The sequence below is a fragment of the Sciurus vulgaris genome (genome assembly GCF_902686455.1).
Source record: "Sciurus vulgaris genome assembly, chromosome: 3".
In the NCBI taxonomy this organism is placed as follows: domain Eukaryota; kingdom Metazoa; phylum Chordata; class Mammalia; order Rodentia; family Sciuridae; genus Sciurus; species Sciurus vulgaris.
Genome location: NC_136463.1, coordinates 185582689 through 185598927, shown reverse-complemented (window position 1 = coordinate 185598927; position 16239 = coordinate 185582689).

The window sequence follows — 16239 nt, the reverse complement described above, 5'->3', positions numbered from 1 at the left end:
GTGCTGCCCAGACCACTCGATGCAGGGCAGAAAGGTAGGCAGGACTGGTAGGGACCGAGGGCCGCGCGCCTCAGCTGTCCGTGCACTGGCTCGCCACACGGCACTGGGCACGCTCTGCTGGAGAGGCCCTTTCACCGCACGGCACGGACGTCCTTCTCTGTGCCCACTTCTGCCCCACGTTCTCGATACCCTGCCTGTTCTTCACCCCAATTTTCAGCTTGAACACTCCCTTCACTGCCCACCTAAATCCTAGCTGGGGGCTGAGAAGACAGCTCTCCCCGCTGGAAACTCTGGCCAGCAGCCGTCTGTCCAGCCAGAAGCCACACCCCTGAGACTGACCCATTTCCACCCAGCCTCTCCTCCATGTGTTCCCACAGCTCTGGACACACGGAGCAGGGCAGCCACCTGCTCCCCAGAAGTCCAGCCCTGGGGGTAAGTCCTCTCCCAATGGCAGGTGGGAACTTGGGGTGCAGCCTAAGCCGATCTTCTCCCTCCACTCCCTAGGGGCAGCCACGGCCTCCCCTGGGGGCCCAGCACACTCAACCCAGATAAAACCACAACAGCCCTCGCCGCAGAACTCACCTGGAGGCCTCTGAACAGAGATGCCGCCACACAGGCCACCTGTCTCCTGCGCAACATGTCTGTTGAAGCCCAGCATCTACTTCTCTGATGGGCCCAGAAGGAGTCGTGGGGGCCAACAAGTGTGGATCAGAGAAGCTGCCGGGCCGCCTGACGTGCTGACTGCACAATAAATCTCCATACTGTTTATTTCATAGATGGAGTCTGGAACAAATCGCAATATTTAATGCACAATTATGGCTTCCATAAATTGTTCCCAGATGGCTCCGAAAAACAGCCTTAAGTGGAAACAAGAAATGATCAGATTTTAATGAATGTTTGTCTCCTTTGCCTTGTTTCTTTCATAAATTCTAATTGAATCTGTGGTTCAAGACGTGCGTCAGCTGCAGGGCTGAGAGTGCATGGCCGGGTGCACCCGAGCACAGACCGCGTGACACACGCGTGTTTGATTCCTAAACGCTTACATCAGGCACACTTGGACATAGCGGTGTGCAAACTTCAGCAAGTCTGAACCAGAGCTCAGGTGGGCGCTCGTGGGCACTGGGTTTTGCTACTGGTGGTGTTGATGCAGGGCCTGTCTCGGTGTCCTGCCCTGGCTTGCCTGGTCTGCTATGTCCTGTCGTGCTTTCCAGCACCTACAGGACAGACTGACAGCCAACTAGCTTTGAATGGCAGCAGAGCCATAGAAAGAGCAGGCGTGGGGGTCCTGGGGAAGTTGGGCGCATCTTTGCCTGTTGCTCTTGGATGAGCGAGGCAGGCTGTCTTCAGCATGTTCCTCACCCTCTTGGAACTGGAAGTTCCTCCTTTGTTCAGTGGGGGTGAAAATGCTCCCTTGGGAAGCCACAGGGACCTAGAGCCTGTGTGTGAGATCTGTCCACATGGAGCCAGCACCCACGAGGCCAGCGCCCATGACATGCCTGACCCAGCCTCACCCACTCCCCAGGGACAAAGCACCTGGGAAAGGCCAGGTACCTTAGTCCATTTTCTGTTGCTGATCACACAGTGCCACAGGGCGGGTAAGCTACAAAGACGAGGCCGACTTTGACCCATGCCCTAGCCCACAGTCAAGGCCCTGCCTCTGGCCATGGCTTTCTGTCTGGCAGAGTCCCAAGGTGGTAAAGGGCATCACATTTGAGAGGGTGCACAAGTGGCCTAGCCACAGGGCCTTACAGCAGAGCTGCTCTTGGGTAATCACTAGCCCAGTAGTCTGTTAGGCCGTCAGTCACACGGAGGGTCCCGCCGTTTGTGAGGGCAGAGCCCTACCCACTCTGAATGTCCCACCTGGCCCCACCACCTGCTGTCTCCTAGGGGGTCACACGCCAGCAGGAGTGCAGAGGGACCAAGCTGTGTCCAAGCCATAGTGGCCATAATGCCACAGAGGCCAGGAACCATGTCCTTTCTGTTCTTTACAGTGAGCAGCCTCTGCTCTGCTGGCGAGAAGGAGCTCACAGTCCTGGGCAGTGCGGTGGTCACTGGCTGCCCACTCCCTACTGGGTCTCCCCAGCGAGAACCAGTGCCATGCTCAGCAGCAGTGCCTGGCACCAGGAGTGCAGAGAAGGACTCGGCTGCTCTTCAGCCTCCAGGGTTCTCCAGGTTCATCCCACTGTCACTCAAGCCACCAAGGAGCGCGGCAAACATGGCAGGTGTGTCCTCCCTTCCCTGCTTGACTCCAGCCCACCCTCTCGCTGGGTCAAGTGGCCTCTTTCTGCATAGCCTGCACCTCGCTTCCCCCAGCACGGGTGCCAGATTTGACCACCGTTCAAGCAGGTGCTCAGCCAGGGGAGGGTTCCAGTGCTGAGACAGCTTCTCTGCCTGTCCCCTGCTTCTGCAGGACTCCACAGTGAGCCCTCAAATCTCAGACCTGAGCAGTATCTGAAAGAAGGAGGGAGGAAAGGGCCAAGTCAGCCAGTCATTTAGTGATGTCAGCAACTGCAGTGCTGTGGTTCCTGCTGCTGCATGACTTCCCTCGCCCAGGAGCACCAGCCAGTGTGGCAAAGGCTGGGCGTGCGCACAGGCTCTCTTATTTCCTGGAGGAGGTGCTATTACGGTCATTCTCATTTTATGGATGATGAGATTAAGGTTAAAAGAGGTCACTTGACGCAGGCAAGGTGACTACTTAGCAGGTAGTAGAGGTGGTCAGTTGGGAACCCTGGCATCCAGTCACCTAGAGTGTGGTTCTCAACTAATGGAATCTGCATCTCCTGGGAGCTTGTTAGGAATGCAGAGTCTGGGGTCCATCCAGGCCCACAGCATCAGAATCTGCTGCTGAACAAGACCCCAGCTGATGTGCATGCACATTGAAGAGGGAGACGCTTTCCCAAGAGTGGGACTCCAGAGTGCACCCCAGCCACCCACGGGAAGCACCCTCTTGCATATGCCCACTGACCAACAGGCTTCCTCCTTCCATCATCCATCCCCCCTCATGAGCACTGAAAACCCACTGTCTGGAAGATACTCTGAGAGGTTCTGGGGATGCAAACAACGTGAAGATTATCTTTTGGCCTAAAATCCATGCCATTCAAAGTGGGACAACAATAGAAAATACTCTCAGCTAAATGTAATTACCAAAAAAGAAACAGTAATGACATAGTTAGGGTCATTGCCATCTGACTTAAACTCCAAGAGAACCGCCATATTGCCGCCGCCATATTGCCGCCGCCATATTGCCACACCATGATTTACAGCAGACCTATGGAAGCACCAGTCACAGGGGCTGGAAATTTAAAACACACTTCATGTGAGATCTGGGAAGTGATGGAGTGTTGTGAAGAATAAGGAAGAGAAAGAGGAGGAGGAAGACAGGAAGAGGAGGAGGAACCGCAACCTGAGAAACCGAAAAAGAAGACAGACAGACAAGGTCAGAGCAGCCATCTGGAGAGCCCAATCGGGGAGACCAGGTGAGGCCCAGGTAGTAGGTACTTGTGACTACACAGAGCAAAACACACGTGCGCCAGCCCAAACAGATACAAAGAAACACCTGAGTGAGCACTAAGCCCTTCCTTCCAGTGGAGGTCCAGTGAGCACACACAGAGGAATGGAAAGCAGGCCTGGAAACATGGCCATGGCCCAGCACACGGCATCATGGCTGCTGGCAAGAACCTTGGTGGGTGCTGAGGTCCATGGGCAACAAGACTAATGAGAAAGTGGACATTTGAACAGTATTATCTCCCCAAGAGATGATGTTTAAATACAAAGGAAAGATAGTAACCGTGGAAAACCCTGGCAGAGGCCACCTTAGCCAGGGAGCCAGGGTTAACCTCAGCAGGGAAGGCGGCCCCGCTTAGCATGCTGCAGACACAATGGCACGTTTGTGAGATTCCTGCCAAAACACTTCATCTTCACCTAATGAAAAAACAGGGGAACCCAAACTGGGGCACATTCTGTTAAAAACACAAAAAGCAAGCCAGTACTCTGAAAAATAGCATTGATGTTGTAAAAGACAAAGACTAAAGAACGGGCCCCAATGGAGAGGAGGAAGGAAGCCAGGCTAAAGACCACGAGGGAGCTCCTGCAGCAGAAAAGGACCTCTGGGGACAAAGGGTGAAATCTGAGCACAGTCTGTGTTGGCCATATAAACAGTGAATTCTCGGTTCAGATCACTGCAGAACGATGATCCCAACATTTGGGGACTTGGAGAAAGCAATTCAGAAAGTCTGAGTAGTATTTTTGCAGTACCGTTGTAGATCTAAAATTTTTGAAAAGTAAGCGTTTAAGAAGAACGTGCTTCGGGTGAACAGACCCCAGAGCTGCCAAAGTGAACAGCTCCGCGGGCCTCCTGTGAGCATCAGGCACGTCAGCAGGCTGGGGATCTGTGCCAGGAGCTCTTATGGAATTGTTGGAAATTAATTTGAATTATGCCATTAAACAGATGTGCTCCGTGGGGCATGGACAACTTTTTATGTCGTAAATGTCTAACCTGCTGCCGCATCAGATGGCATCAAATTAATTACGCACAGTTATCAACGGATGTGACATAACAAGCCATGGCACGTCCATACATCACGGAGAGTCACGGCGGAGGTGCTGCCAGGCTGGGGAGGGGCGCTGCTCACAGCCCCTGGACCAGACCCAACTTGACGGGGCAGCTGACGACTCCACCACATGCCCAGAACACGATCCCTGTGCTTGAAAACTTGAACATGATTACGCCCAAACAGAAGAGACCTGTGCCTGAAGTCATGGGAACTGGTTAATAAAACCTGATGCTTCACACTGGGAAGACCCCAGGTGTGTGTGCGGTGTGCTTCCTTCATACCAAATCCACTTAAACCGAGCACTCTGTATTGAAGAGATTATGAATGTGTGAGTGTTCTGTTCAAGCCATAATGGAACAAGACTCGTGTAAATGAACGTCAGGACAAGTGATCTAGAGAGAGAAAGAGATGCTGAGGAAAATACACTTACCATTAAAGTTTAGAGCCCAGAGGTGGCACAGTATGCTTTCTAAAAAACTAGAAGAGCAACGAAAATGATACTAAGATTTGTACCATAACACTCCCTCAAAGCTGTTTCTTCCTTGATTTATGGGGCACTGTGGGTCACTCTTGCCCTGAGTTTTATCCTATCAGGAAGCCTAACACCATTTTAAACCAGGTTCAAGCTTTCCAAAGTCCAGTGCCCTCTCCACAGCTAAATCATAGGAAAGGTAGATGTAGGTCTCAAGGAATATTTGTTGCATGAATAAAACAGGAGAGTTGAGAAAAATCAGACTTATCTTTGCTGTCGGAATAGGGTTAATACAGAGGACACTGACATAAAACCAACCGATGAGAAACATAAACCCTTCCACCCAAAGCAGGACGTGAGCCCTGACACGAGATGGTGGAAATGCCCACCACGGATGCCAGTTGGCACATGGTCACCCTCCTTCTCCGCCTGCCCAGCCCCTCATCCTGCCTTTTCCTCCCTCCTTCCTGCTTCCTCTCTTTGGTCCTGGGGATTGGCAGGCATGGTCCTGATGGCCTCCACTGACCTGTGCATCCCTGGCTGATGAAGCCACCGCAGGAGGCCTCTGCAGGTAAGCGAGGCCTTCACGGTTTGCTGGTGGAACATGCAGCTCTCCGGGAGACATGTGGCCTTCACTAATCCACGCCACCCTGCAAGTCCACGCTGACCCAGCCAGTGCCTCCCAAGAGCACCTGACAAACCCACACGCTGCAGAAAAGTTCCCAGCCCCCAGCCCCCCACGGGGTCTGGTGCGCAGGCACAAGCCTGCCTGGAACTGGGCTCAGAGTGGGTGAGAGCTGCAGATGCTGGTGGGCTGGAGAGCGCTGTCACCCCAGCTCCCAGGCCCAGGAGCAGGGAACAGGAGCACAGAGGAACCCAGAGGGCCTTGCAGCCCATACTACCACCAGCAAGGAGCTCACAACTCGGAATGTGCACTGGGAAGTCTGGGTTCTCCGAGCGCGTGTTTTCAGGGCTCGCCTTTTACCCTGTGGGACAAGAAAATCTGCACATCTGCTTTACCGGAGGGTCCTGTGTGTGCACAGGCACCCTGGGGTGCTCCAGGAAGATGCAGATGCCTGAGCATCCTGCCTTGGGGTGCCCCACTCTCGGGCAGGGCAGAACTACAATCAGACGTTCTACACGCAGCTTGGCCCTCAGGCAGAACTTCCAGAAACACGGGGTTCAAGAGCAGGGTCCAGGGCGTCTGGGGGGATGCCCTCAGGCTCCAGTCTCCGGTCTGCAGAACTCCTCCTCGTTTCCAGCCTGTGGATGGCAGCCTTTCTATTTTCCAGTGAAGGTGCAGGATTCCCTGCTGCCGCCTCTCCTCCCAGGGCAGGGAGGAGTTAAACCCTGCGGAGTCACGCCCACCTTGCGGGAGAAGCCCCAGCCGTATTTTTAAGCCCTAATTAAAGCATGTCAGGATCAGCCAGACTCGGAGCCTGCAGTTACATTCTCTAATAGGACAGCACCGCTGGCGGGATGATAAATGATTTTATCAGCATTATCAAGTTACACGGAAAGAATGCGGCGGGGGGGGGCTTTAATACGCTGCCCGAGGAGGAGGCCCCGTCCTACGGGGAGTCTGGGCTCTCTAGGTTTCAATCCATTTTCAATTACCCTAAAAAATGACAAGACTAAGGGCACTGGCTAAGGGCTGACCTTCTTCCTATTAATTCAGGTCCACCAGCCGCACATTCTGATCCTTCTATCTCCAAGGGCAGGCTGAGCTGGAGAGCCCCAGAGCCCTGCTCAGCACTTCAAGATAACACAGGCACAGGTTCAAGCAGCACAAAGGAACTCCATCTGTCTCAAAGAGGCAACTAATCGTGGAGGCAGCGTTTTGTGCTGCGGAAGTGAACCCTGCCTACTTAAATGACAAACCCTAGCCATGTGACTTAGCTGTGCAAATTCCTTTGCCTCCGTGACTCAGTCTCCTTATCTGTGAAATGGGGATAAGACCGTGTGTACCATGTATGATGCTTGCAAGCATTAAATAAAACAATGCCTCCCAAACACATCACACGACACCTGGCGTCACAGAGAGTGTCGTGATTTTGAGCCAGCGTCGTTTTCATTGGTGAGGACTGGGACTCAGCAGCTGCAGAGCCTGGCTTCCCATCCCCAGGCTCTCTCCAGAGAGCAACTGGGTAAAGCACTCTCCTGGGAGATGACTCCAGAACGTGGAGGGAAGGACCAGCGAGAGGAGGAAGGGAAGCAACCGCAGGGTCTGTCGTTAAGATGCCCTCTGTCTTCCTCCACTTTCTGTCACTATTACAGAAGGCATGACACCGGGAAATTTATAAAGCAAAGAGGCTTCCTTCTCTCATGGTTCCTGAGGCGGGGAGTCCAACAGCATGGCACCAGCCAGCACCTGTGTTTCTTCCACTCGTGTTGGAGAGCGGAACACGAGTTCTGCAGGTTGTCCCCTTTGTTCCCTCCCTGCTGAGGACAGCAGGGGACAACCTGCTTTATAACATCTGCTCTCAGCAGGACTAACCTAGCCCACAAGGACCACAGTGATCAGTTCATGAGGGTGGCCTCTGGGGCCCTCACCACGCCTTACAGTTCCCGTCGCCCCTCAGTACCGTTACCTTGGCAGTTAAATTTCATGAGTGTGGACCGAGACAAACCAGAGCCACGCCCTAACGCCCCAAGGAAAATGGAGACCGCTCCTTCCTGGAGCCATCTGAAAGACACACAGCATGCCTCCCAGAGCCGTCCTCCAGGGGTCCAGCCGAAGTTTCATCCTTGGATCCTTTCCTACCCCATGTCTGCATCACCGCGTGGAGGGCAGGCCCGGGGCCAGGTCTGCCCACGGGGAAGCCAAAGTCTGGGAATGGGACAGTCCCTGTGCTGGGGAGCAATGGGTCCGTCGGTCGCCCTTGCTGGAGTGGGGAGACTGAGGCAGAGTGCAGGCGGAGCAGCAGGACCGCAGTGTCCAGCAGGCAAGGTCCTCCTGGGAGACACGGGGGCCAGGATGCTACAGGCGTGGCGAGGTGACGTCACTTGTAGGTGTGCTCAAGTCAAGGTGCTGGCGAGGTGGCCTCGGGGAAACGGGTCCTCAGCAGCCAGAGCCTTCGAGGAAAGGTGCTGCGGTGGCTGCCGGAGCATCCCAGCTTCCTGACCCTGCTGCCTCCTCCGCCGGCGGTGCCCTGCCTGCAACCCCGAGAGCGCCATGGCACCCGCTCTGAGACAGCCACCCTGCAGACCCTGGGCGACGCCCGACCGTGGTCTGGGGGGTGGCTTCTAAAGTCACGACTTGACGCGTTGTCACGTTCCAGACGTCTATGATACTTGAGCCAAAAAGCTAAACGGCGAGGGAGAGAGAGAGCGCTCGACAGCTCATTACCGGCGACGTTACTCCTCCCCGCACCACTAAACACCGCCCTGACAAGCGCGGGTACAAGGTGAAAATTCAATCAAAGCAGCGTTCTCAGAAGCCCAATATCTTAGCCATGATTAGCTAATAAAATCCCAGGGGCCTCATAGTATTAGTTTTCTGAGTTTTAATTTCCATTTTTACTGCAATTCATCTCTGTCTGAGTCCAGATCCATTTCTTTCCAGCTCTGGGCACTAGTTAATTTGAATAAATGAGACAAGCACGGCGGACAGGTGAATATCCATCATATTTCCACGTCTCCAGGGAACCGATACCACCACGGCACCCGCGGGCCCTCCCCGCGCAGGCGGTCCCCGCCTGAACGCTCCGCTGTGCTGGCATCTGAGAGGGCGGGCGAGGGCAGTGGAGACAGCGAATTGCCCAACAATTAAGGGTTTGGTCGGTCTGGCTCCATGGCGCCTGGTTCCCTGGAAGTTTCTGTGACGGATTAAGTGTTTACGGCTTCCCTCTGCCATCCCAACTTCTTCTTCCTTCAAGCCTGCTGTTAAGCTGTCAGCGTAAACAAAGGCTCTGCCTTGGGCTGCCCTCGACGTCCATCAGTCTCAGAAAAGCAGACGGCTATTGTCGCTGTTGGCTGAACTCCCATCTGAAGGCGATGTTGTTGTTGTTGTCGTTGTTTCCTCTGTGTGGTCCTCATCTGACTGAAAATAACTTTCCAAAAGCAATTAACTTTCCATGCGAAATGAAGCAAGCCAATTCCTCCTTCCATCCTCTCCCGAAAGATACTTCTTGCCCGGAATAACCAGTTTCCACTAACTGATGCAACACAGGGGATCTTGTTCTAGAAGATTCCATGATTGACTTAAGAACTCAGGACCTCCACCCAGATCCATCCCGCAGCCCCCAGGAAGCCCTTCAGAGGGTCAGAGGTCGTCTTCGGATCTTGGATCGAGGCCACGGCTCTAACTGCAGGGTCTGCGTTGCCTCCTCGTCTGAGAGTTCTCTTTGCTTGGCCCCAACAGCAAACCACAGCCACACGTAAATGCACACACAGCTCGCTTCCTTGGAATGCTTGCAAGGAATCCCTGTGAGGGCCACACGCAGCACACGTCAGAGTCAGAGGACATACGAGAGAGGAGCAGACCCTGCACCCAACTCCAGACCTCAGTTCCTGAAGACTCACCTGCCCAGCTCAGGAACCGCCACCCCGCGGCTGACGAGCACCCGTGCTGTGGCTAGCAAGAACTGGATTTTAAAAACCACGCAAGAACAAAGACTAAACCATTTCACTATTAATTTAGAAGGATGCACTTGGTAATAATAGTATTTTGGATATATTGAGTTTAATAAAATATATTATTAAAATTAGGTACACCTTATTTTAAAATGTGGGTTCTAGAGATTCTCAGTTTTCACGTGTGTCTCCTGTTGAATTTCTGTTGGGCAGCACTGTTCCGGACTTTCCTGAGAGTGTCGCTGATCCTATCTTTAGACCTCAGATGTCACCAGGAGTCAGTTCAGAGTGGTCCCCAGAGAGTGGCCCACTCCCTGGGGCAGAGGAAAGTGGTCTGTGCCTTCCAGGCACAACGAAGCCAGGTGGGGCTTACAGCTCCCTGTGGCCCTGCCTGCTCAGTCACACCTGCCCAGGTGAGAGCACAGACTGCCACACCTTTGCAGCGTATGTGTACGTGTGCATGTGTGTTCATGTGCATGTGTGCACACACACCCGTGTGCATGTTCCGTGAGGAGCACGCCATTCAGGCTCCTGCCCTCCTGGTGGAGAAGTGAGATGTCTGGTGTTCCCTGATGCAGTGACCACGTCAGGATGCAGGGGCTCATTTCCTGAGGATGCTCTCTGTGACAGTCACCATTGTGTGGTGCCTAAACCCACAGACTTATTCTCTCCTACATCTGAGGCCAGAAGTTCAGATGGAGGGGAGAGGAGGGCTGTCTCCTCCGGGGCCTGGGGAGCAGTCTCTCTGGCCAGCCTCTGGTGCTCCAGCCCACCCCTGCCTTCATGACCCCATGGCCTCTTTTGTTGCAGCGTGGCCTTCGGCCGTGTTCTGTTTTCTGTTCTTCTTTCTTCGTGGTTGTTTTTTGAGGTACTACGGATTGAACCTGGGGGACTCGACCACTAAGCTATATCCCTAGCCCTGTAAAGATTTTATTTTGAGACAGGTCTCGCTGAGTTGCCAAGGCTGGCCTCAAACGAGCTATCCTTCTGCCTAAGCCTCTCAGGTGGCTGGGCTTGCAGGCGCGTGCCACCAAGCCAGGTGCGCTAGTCAGCTTCCCATGGCTGTGACCAAGACCCGGATAAAAGTAACTCGGAGGAGGAAAAGTCCATCGTGGGCTCTCGTTTTGAGGCCTCAGTCATGCCAGCACAGCCGTCACTCTGCTCCCAGCTGAGGCAGAGCATCTTGTAGTTCACGGAAAAGAGGTCCTCATTGATGGCAGCTGGGAGCAGAGAGCGCCAGGATACTTCTCAAGATGGCCTTCCCCAGGCACCGCTCGGGACGCGCCTCCTCCAGCCACAGCCACCCCCAGTCACCACGCAGCGCAGCGGTCCTTTCGCATTGCCAACCCATCGCGTGGACTCACGCCCTGCCGAGGCCGCCTCTCACCGCCAGCTGTGTCTGCTCTGTGTATGCCCACGTGGACACCTGGCCTCTTTGCGGGATAAGTCATTTCCAAACCGTAAGAGCTGCGCAGACCCTGCTTCGTTCTCATAAGAACACGAGTCGCTGGACGTAGGACCCTATCCCCGACTGGATGACATCTCTTGCCACATGAAGTGACTTTTACAGGTTCCAGGGACTGGGAGGTGGAAGACAAACTCCTGGAGCCGGGTGGAGGGTGGCGCGAGCAGCTGCTCAGGGACCCCTGTGTTTCTGCTCCACATCCCAGGAGTCGGGTGCACAACCTCTCACTGGGAATGGATTGCAAATGCATCTTACGTTTTCCTAGGCTTTCACTTGTTTTAAGGAAATATCTGACAATTGCTCATTCCAAGAATTTGGCAATAAAGTGTGTTAAACCAAAATCAATCTAATGAGGAATGAAATGGTATGCATGTTGATAGTCCAAACTTTCTAGACCACTCCCTTAGGAACGAGTCCAGAATGCCACTCAGGCCATCTGAGAGCTAGTTATTGTCAACCTCCTCGTTCAGACCCTGCACTGTGCCCAGAGTGCAGGCAGCAGGACATGGGCATGACGATGACCTGGTCACCTGGCAGTGGCCCTGCTCCCAGCCTCTCCTCAGGCCACAGCACAGCTCTGTCTCCACCCAGCTGCCCTGGGGATGCTGAGTAAAAGAAAGTTCGAGAACCACTCCTGGCCTTCTCTTGATATCCATCATCATGGGATGCTGGGCCATGGGTCAGCTCAGGGGGACAGGGACAGTCATTGTTTCTGCAAGTGACCAATCACAGAGTCAGGATTTTGCAGCCTTTCCTTCGCCTTCTGCTGCTGGTCTGTCTGCAGCATCCAACATGGGCTTATCTTCCCATTCACCAGAGAAAGAGCAGGTTCCCCAGGCTGAAACTGGGCCAGTCACCCAATTACCTAGATTGACAATGAGTTTGGCTTTTATCCATGGTAAGTGATAGTGATTTTCAATGTTAAGTAGTGATATGAAGTTTCTTTTTTAACTGAAGCTATTATGAAGAAAAATTTCAACTTAAAGGAAAACTTAGGGAAATAATATTGTAAAGAATAGGAGAACTGGTTATTGATGTCATATCCAGAAAACAGACTGTGGTGGTTGATATTAAATTCCAACCTGACTAGGTTCAAGGATACACAGACCGCTGTTAAAGTGTTACTTTCAGGTATGTTTGTGAAAGTGCTTCAGGAGGAACTTGGCATTTGACTTCTGACCCCAGAACTTTCACCAGCCTCTGGCTTTAGATTGAGAGTCAGACCATTGCATCTGGGTTCTCAGGCCTCCGTCTGGACTGAGCTATGCTGCCTGCTCCCCTGGTCCTGCTTACAGCCAGCCTGCTGTGGGGCTCCTGTCCCCTTATGAGCAGTCCCCATGAAGCATCCCATCCTGGTGGATAGCCCCGTGTGTGTCTGACCAATCGCTTCTGTTTCTCTACAGGATTGGGGCGTCTGTGTATGTGTACAGAGAGAGAGATTGAGTATGAGGAATTGACTCCGGCAATTACAGGGGCCAGGAAGGCCCAGATCCGAACTGAGCAAGCTGAAGACCCAGTGAGGCCTATGTACAGCTCCGGTCCAAAAGTTGCAGGCCCAAGACCCAGCAGAGTCGATGTCTCAGTCTGAGTCCTAAGTCAGGAAAAGACCCTCCCAGCTCAGGCAGTCAGGCAGGCGAGCTTCCTTCTTAGCCTTGTGTTCTGTTCAGGTCATCAGTTGATTAGAGGAGCCCGCATTAGTGAGAGCAATCCTCTTTACTCCATCTACGGACTCAAATGCCAGCCTCATCAAGAAATACCTTCACAGATGTACCCAGTGTTTTCCCAAATCTCCATGGCCCAGTTAAGTTAGCATACCAAATTAACCGTCACACCAAACGTGACCAATTAGGAGTAAGTGCAGCAGTGTGCATGTGTGTGCATGTGCGTGTGCTCGTGTGCGTGTGTGAGGCAGAGAGCAGCTCCTTGGCCCCAGGGCTGGCTCCAGCACCAGCGGCTCATTTCCAGGTTGACCAGATGGTCAGACTAGAGTGTTCATGGACTCTGTCCAGCACAGCCTGGTTTAAGAGGGCAAGTAGCACCATTCTCCTTACCCATAAATGTCACCCATCATTTACTCCTATTAAGCATGTGGGCCCAACCGGCCAAACTTCCTACTGAGGCTCTGCATTTCTGATTCACGCCCAATTCAATTGGGGAACTGGGCTCCACAAAAGAAATCTGGCACATTGCATTTCAAATGTGATGTGGGACTTAATTGTCATTATAACCCCCTCTCTCTGTAGAGATCATTTGCTTTGAACTAAAGTGTGGAAATAGAGCATGACTGCTAAAAAGGACACCATTGTGGGAAGCAAGGGTAAACCTAACATCGAAAATAAACAGCTTGAGGTAAAAACATAAAATAACCAAGGGCTTTTTGTGATGTGACTATATTCCCATTAAATCTGAATACCACTTAAACTTCTTCCTAATATTGTATCATTCATTTGTGAGCTATTCGCTGAGTGATTCCTATAAGCCAAGGAGAGCAAGCCTGACCCTGAGCACTAGGGCTGCTGGGTGAGAAGCAGAATCTTCTGAGGACACAAGGCTGACCCCATTGGCCATCCTCACCCTCTGTGGCCCCCCTGCTGCTCGGGCAAGACAGGAGCTCCCTCGTCCAGTCTCCCTTCCCCTCTTCCTCTGATGCTGCCCTTGTGGCCTGCCCGGTGAAGCTCACCTCCCCATCTCCTTAAGTGGCTGCCACATACGGCCTGCCAGTGGCCCAGCCACATTGTCCAATTTCTCCAGGACTGGATTGTTGACACTTCACTCTAAAGGACCAGATAGTAAACATTTTAGGCTTAGTGGCCCACAAAATCTCTGTCATGACTCTTCAACTTGGCTGTTATAGCACAAAAGTGTTTACAGATACTAAGTAACCAAAGTGTTGTGCCTCTGCTTGAATAAAACTTTATTTACAAAAGCAGACACTGGACTAGATGTGGCATCCAGGCCAGCTTGTTGACCCTGCTGTGCTGACTCCAGGCCCAGTGACTCTCCTCCTGCCCTGCTTTCTGCTTGCCTGGATGACTCCTGCTCTTCTGCTGGGATCCAGTAAATATTCCTTTCCCAGGGAACTCCTTCCGGACTCTTCAGAATAGATACTGTCTCTTGGAGCAGTTATCATAGCATAATTAAAGTGTGTGTGTGTGTGTGTGTGTGTGTGTGTGTGTGTGTGTGTGTGTGTGTGAATTCAGTATCTGCCTCCACAGGGTTAGTCATGAGGACCAAACTGATTTGCTCACCACTGTATTCTCAGCATGGCACCTGGTGGAGGCTCAATTAATATCTGTCCATCAAATTAATAAGTAAATAAATCATTGAATTAAAGAATGACTGGAAACATAAAAGCTAGCAAAATTCTGCATCTTTGATCTTACAAGCCTAATAAACAGAGGCATGAGTAGATTCTTCCTTTTCCCCTCCTCTGCAAGGCAACTGGATTGCTGCAATGAGCTCTGTTTTCTTTTCCTTTGACATGATCTCCCTGGGGAGCTGTGAGCAGCTCTCTCTAAGATTGCCTTCCACTCACCAGCTCCAAGACAGGGGTGAGTGACTGAGCTCAGACCTTCTCTTTGCTCATCTGTAGAAGTGATAACTGCCCTCACCTCCCGGGGCAGTTATGAGGGCTAGCTGGGTGATTCCTCACTATTTCCTTCTACATGGAAAATCTGCAGCAAGCACCAGAAAGCATGCGATAAGAAGCAAAGAGCCCAGAGAGTCACTAACTCCTCCTGATGACAAAAGGGGGTCAGCAAACACATGTTTTCTCTGAAAAAAAATTATAAACATCCCATTTTTTCCTTCCTTCTAGCAATGTCAGATCCAGTCAAAATGCTTGTCAGGAAACATGTTGGCAGCATTTGATTAAAAATACGTTTTCAATATCCATCAGAGCAGCATTTATAATCAAGAAGAATTAGAAACAATCCAAATTCAAAATTAGAGACAGGGTAAATAGATTGTGATGCACACAACCACTGAATACTTTGTAAAATATCTTGAAGCCGGGAAAATGCCTGTGTTACAACACTATACAACAACAACCAAAACAGATTGAAAATTGCCTAGACAGGGATTTCACTTACATAAGAAAAATGTATTTTAAAATACAGATTATAATAAGGCAAAATATTAACAATGTCTTCCCCTGGGTGTGCTTGTGTAGACATGTGTGCATGATGTATATGTGTATGGGTGTGCCTGCTCACAGTTCTGTATTTTCATAATTTTCTACCCTAAGCAAACATGATATTGGTGCTCATGGGAGAGGAAGCTTGTTTGACTACCATCTATGACTCTCAGGCAGAGATCATGCAGCAAACACTCTCCCCAGCCTTGGAAGACCACCTTGGACTTCAAAGGGTTGACAACACTGGTGTGAGTCCTCCTGCCTGACTTCATGCGGCTGAATGACCAAGTCAGGATTGTTACCACTGTAGCCACCAGCATATTTGGGCCTGGACCTTGGTGCGCAGCCTTCTGTCTGGTTTCCCTGAGCTCAGCATAAGCCCTAAGAAAGCCTCTTTCAGATGACCTTATTCTGCCTTTTCATGATTTCTATCTTAAGTAGAGCAAGTTGAGTGACCGCATTAAACTTGTAATACCAAGGGGACTGATACCAAGAGCCACCAGAAGCCAGGCTGATAGCACCAGGAGCTATTAACCACAGCTGTCTTCTCTGTACCCAGACAGTCAGTGAACCATGGACAGCTGCCAGGAGCTACAGAAAAGCTTCTAGGAGAGCTGCTAGCTCTGCTGAGAGAGGAGCCACTAGCTCTGCTGTGAGGGGAGCCATTAGGGCCACTGCTAGATGAGCAGTGGGGAGAGCTTCTGGCACTCCAGGCTCAAAGCTGCCATTGCTAGGGGAGACATACTTTGCCTGTTTGTGATTTCTATCCTAACTGAGCAAAAAAATCTCAAGTGATTGTCAATACCTGCAAAGGCAGCCAGAAAACAGCTGCCCCTCTAAGAGCACAGCCAAGCCATTTTAGCTCTAGCACAAGATGGACTCGCCATCACATTAAAGCCTCAGAACCTGGCTTGGAGGCCAGTGCTGCTATTGTCCCCATCTTACTGGAGAGGAAAGTAGAGATCAAAAGGTGCAGTGAATTGCTGAAGGTCTCACAACCAAGGGCTGAATCTAGGTTCAGTCCGTTCTAACTTCTCAA